Here is a 6,000-nt window from a genome sequence, read left to right on the forward strand (position 1 = left end):
TAATGTTCACAGTGATAATCATTTGCTTATTTTTGCCTTTCGAACTTATACCTTACGAGAAGGTTGATAAATATTTAAATTCCTTAGCTATCTGTATCTTCATTGCTTATTTTCGCCTTTCGAACTTATACCTAACGAGAAGATTGATTAATATTTAAATTCCTTATTTGTATTTAGCTATCTGTATCTTCAAGATACATTACTTTCCACATTATATTGATCAGAAATTCTGGAGAACAGATACTGATGACATTATCACTTTCCTCATTTACGTCTAAATCCCCCTCAGTACCTTCTCCAAAAGTAATCTTTGAAAAACTGCCTCTTTTCTTTTCATTTGCCCTCAGAGCTTGAACACATTTATGAATTCTTTAGAAGCCAAGTCCCTGAAGAGAGACTTTCCTCGTCATCTCCTTCGCTCTTAAAGGCCGAACTTCCAGGGATTCTTAATAAGGCCTTTTCCCTTTCGAGCTTCATTAGAACCTTTCAAAGCCAAGGAAAAAAATTAATACATTAGACCCATTTGGGCGTAATGGAGTATTCGAGGCATTTGGGAAAGGTCAAATTTTCCTCGTCGAGATTTTTTGGATAATTTGATGGTTTTCCAGTTCGAGTTTTATGCTTTGTGTATGTTTTTCTTAGATAGCTACAAAAAATTTGTGATATATTTCAAAATAATTTCCTCCTACTCTTCTGTTTTTCTTCTCTCTCTCCTTCTCTCTCTCTATCCTGTGTGTATATTTATGTATGTGTGTATATGTATATATATACAGTATATATATATATATATATATATATATATATATATATATATATATATATATATATATATATATATATATATATATATATATATATATATTACATCAACATGCGTAATCAGTCATTACAGCGTAATGACTGAAATTTCAATCATCACGTGTAATGCACTTAGGGGACATTTGATCCCCCCAGGAGCTAGTACTAAACACGGCGAAACAGTGAGTCACCTACACTGTTTTGCCGGGTTTTATACTAGTCCCCTGAGGGTCAAATATGTATTTCACGGCGTGTTTAGTAATAGCTCCTGGGGATCAAATGTCCTAAGTGCATTCGGCGTGATGACTGAAATTTCAGTCATTACAGCGTAATGACTGATTTCTGTGTAACATATATACTCGTATATATATATATATTATATATATTTTACAATCAAACTGTGAAATCAGTCATTTCATGAAATGACTGAAATTTCAGTGCAGATGGCAGAAATGCACTTGGGGACATTTGATCCCCCAGGAGCTAGTACTAAACACTGCGAAACAGTGAGTCACCTACACTGTTTCGCCGGGTTTAGTACTGAGTCCTAAGTGTCAAATGTATTTCACCGTGTTTAGTACTAACTCCTGGGGGACCAAATGTCCCTAAGTGCATTTCGCTATCTGCCTGAAATTTCAGTCATTTCACAAATGACTGATTTCCCCATTTGACTGTAACATATATATATATATATATATATATATATATATATATATATATATATATATATATATATATATATATATGTGTGTGTGTGTGTGTGTGTGTGTGTTTTATATATTTTATATATATGTACACTCGGCAAGGAAAGTGAGGATACAGTTTTTTTAAATCTTCGGACATATGTTGCTCAATAATGCGACATCTGGCAACTTTAGAAAGGGGAGGTGCTTCCGTCATATTGTGTTTGTTTTTTGCTTGACCTCTTATAACTTTCAATCATATTCTACGATTATGAAATCATTGATACTTAAATGCAGTAGTAAGTTTCACAGTATTCGTTCAAGTTGTAATTTGCAGCGACAGTTCTGAGCAAAATAAACATTTTTCGACGTATCTTACCAAGCAACCTTACACAAATGAATTTATGGCACCACATTGAACGGAATGCTTGCATAATCGGAAACGCGATCTTCCATAATGAAATCAAGAGTTAAATTTGAGCTATGTCCAACGAAAAGGAATGAATGCATTGTTATGATGAGAGAGAGAGAGGGAGTCTGCTGTTGTGTAAGCCTAGGCCTATATGTACTGTAGAGCTAATTTCATTATTTTTTTTCTTTTAGAGACTGCGCGATACTATATTTGTAAAGTATGTTTTAATAGAGAGAGAGAGAGAGAGAGAGAGAGAGTTGCTGTTGTGTAAGCCTAGGCCTATCGGTAGAGCTACTCATTTCATTGTTTTTTTTCTCTTAGAGATTGGGCTACACTATGTTGGTATAATATGTTTTAGCAATGGCGAGAGAGAGAGAGAGAGAGAGAGAGAAACTATGGCAACGTCAAGAAACATCCAGTTACTTGTGTTTTCCCCCGAAGCTCCTGTGCTGCCCTTCACATCATAGAGAACGCTCTTGCGGATTTAAATAGATTTGGTCAACCTACCCTAGGTGTCACAACATTTACTGCCATTAATTCCAGCTGACTTTTAACACCGTGAAATACGAACATGAATGTGTAAAAATTAAAGAAATTAGCATTACCTCGTATGATGATGCAATAATAAGCCTGTTCATAACGGAAAACGAGTAAATATTGCCGTTCTGATGAATAGTACTACACCGAGATATCCACATACTATCTTTTTAGATCTCTATGAACGAAGTCATCTGAGAAATTCTGATTACTTCATTACATGCATGGTGTTTTTAAGTATCTGAACGTTTTTGTTTTGCAGATTTAATATATATGATATAATTTGCATTTTATTTTCATATTCTAGAGTAAATTTACCGAGATTATGTGTTTTCTGTAAGAAAAAAATTGAAATTCGATGAACGAAATCTAATGAAAAGTGAGGATACAGTTTTTTTAAATCTTCGGACATATATTGCTAAATAATGAGACATCTGGCAACTTTAGAAAGGGGAGGAGCTTCAGGCTTATTGTGTTTGTTTTTTACTTGACCTCCTATAACTTTCAATCGTATTCTACGGTTCTGAAATCATTGATACTTAAATGCAGTAGTAAGCTTGTAAGGTGTCAAAGAAACGAGCAGGTAAAGGTTACTGCTGATTTATTACAGATCCAGGCGGCTTATATTGCGGCCGACTGACGCCGGGCCGTGAGACAATGGAATTGACTGTGACCTGAGGTCACAATAAACAATAATATACAGTAAAAACCTTACAATACGAAACATACAGAGACACAACAATAGATACAGTCTTGATGCTGTGAATGAAGAAACATGATACACAATGTGTGACATTCCATAATACCATAAAGTAAAAAATGATTAAAATGCGTGACCTGGCACGTTTTAGGCGTGACTAATTTAGCTTGAAGAAAACGGGAAGTCACCAAAGAAAACAAGCTCAGCGGAGACTTAATTAATGGCGCCGCCGAAACACTATCCTGGCGCCGAACAAAAACTAGGAACAATAAAGGAACAATGCAATGTTATGGTGTGAGAGAGAGAGAGAGAGAGAGAGAGAGAGAGAGAGTTGCTGTTGTGTAAGCCTAGGCCTATATGTAGAGCTACTCTTTTACATTATTTTTTCTTTTAGAGATTGAGCGATACTATATTTATATAGTATGTTTTAGCAATGGAGAGAGAGAGAGAGAGAGAGAGAGAGAGAGAGAGAGAGGGAGAGTTGCTGTTGGGTAAGCCTAGGCCTACACGTAGAGCTACTCATTTCATTATTTTTTCTTTTAGAGATTGAGCGATACTATATTTGTACAGTATGTTTCAGCAATGGAGCAATGGAGAGAGAGAGAGAGAGAGAGACTATGGCAACGTTAAGAAACATCCAGTTACTTGTGTTTTCCGTCGAAGTTATTACTGTACTCCGCACACTGTACTCCCCACATCATAGAGAACGCTCTTGCGGATTTAAATAGATTGGGTCAACCTGCCCTAGCTGTCACAACATTTACTACCATTAATTCCAGCTGACCTTTAACACCGTGAAATACAAATATGAATCTGTAAAAATTAAAGAAATTATCATTACCTCGTAGGATGATGCAATTAATAAGCCTGTTCATAACGGAAAACGAGTAAATATTGCCGTTCTGATAAACAGTACTACACCGAGATATCCTCACACTATCTTTTAGATCTCTATGAACGAAGTCATCTGAGAAATTCTGATTACTTCGGACATGCATGGTGTTTTTAAGTATCTGAAAGTTTTTGTTTTGCAGACTTAACATATATGATATAATTTGCAGTGTATTTTCATATTCTAGAGTAAATTTACCGAGATTATGTGTTTTCTGTAAGAAAAAAATTAAAATTCGATGAACGAAATCTAAAGAAAACTTTATCTTCACTTTTCTTGCCGAGTGTACATATACATATACATAGAGTACATACATACATATACACATATATATATACATATATATATATATATATATATATATATATATATATATATATATATATATATATATATATATGTATATATATGTATGTATGTATGTATATATATATATATATATATATATATATATATATATATATATATATATATATATATATATATATATATATATATATATATATATATATATATATATATATATATGATTATAATCACACTAACACAATTTATATATGAACATGTACCCATGAAATATAGTGTTTGAACCGGACTCGTTTTTCTCTTTATATCTAAGATGTTTTTAGAGGACTTATACAAGTGGTGGAAATTTACAACATATATGATAAAGAGGCAGTACAAACGAACGTACAGACCACTGTAAGCCAAATATTCACACCTGCCATGTGGGAGGGGCTAGAACTGTGATCTCATTAGCTGCTGTGGTCAAGTACTCTGTTTACAAATCTGTTTACCTATGCAGGTGGTCTCACACCTTTTCCCTTCTTCCATGCTGACTGTCTTTCTTAAAATCTTCGCATTTTACATTTTTCTGTTCAAATTAATGGATTAAGTTTCTACAGTCTTTGACAATTATTCTTATTCTTACAGAAGCCTTCTTTTTATAAAACTAGACTCAATAGCGCTTCTTTCCATTACATTATTGGAATAAACTATCTTTTTTGCCAGTGCCCAATTGATTGCATGACTGTTTGGACTTACGTGCATGAAAATTCCACTGTTTACCTGTGCATATCTTTGACATTTTCTATGCTGTTCTTCTCTTTTGCAAAGTCTTTCCAGTTTTACCAGCATGAAATTGTCTAAGACTTACATGTGCTTACAATATTCGTATTCTTTAGTGTTCTCTGAAGAAACATATTTACTCCAAAATTCTCAGGTAAATGGGGAATACCTTTTAAATTATTACTATATGATAGTACAATAGGTATTTTGCATTATACGTTTCTTTGTTGTTATCTTAAAAAGTCTTTTTTGCCACTCTTAATGCACAGTCTGATACACAACTGGGATATTTTAATTTTTTCCCGGTATTTCAGAGCTACATAAACATTATGCTCCTAAGCATGGATGTGAAAACTGATTTCTGACCTTCATTCCTTTAACCGGAATGAACTGTACAGAGGAATCAATATTGGAAGGAGTTCTGTACACGCTATATTTATTAGAAGCGTTACGACTTCTGTGGTTTAAGCAATATGGGAAGAGGTCGCTATCGTCAGTTTCCATTTTCATAGAGAATTTTATTGATGGAACCAGTTCATTTAGTTTACTAAAGAAGATATTTACATTTTTGTTCCCTGGCCAAGTTCATATGTCGTCAACGCACTGAATCATATTATACACTGAAATTTATATATATATATATATATATATATATATATATATATATATATATATATATATATATATATATATATATATATATATATATATATATATATATATATATATATATATATATATATATATATATATATATATAAATGACAAATGATTGCAGCTCGTTATTTTCCTCTTTGGATTTTTGGTGGTACATAAAGAAGTAGTAAATGCAATAGGATTATATTCATGTAAAGTTAACGCTTCTTAATAAAACTATTGGGTTAATCCGTATATTGAAATTATAATTTTG

This window comes from Macrobrachium rosenbergii, chromosome 1 (genome assembly GCF_040412425.1).
Source record: "Macrobrachium rosenbergii isolate ZJJX-2024 chromosome 1, ASM4041242v1, whole genome shotgun sequence".
Lineage (NCBI taxonomy): Eukaryota > Metazoa > Arthropoda > Malacostraca > Decapoda > Palaemonidae > Macrobrachium > Macrobrachium rosenbergii.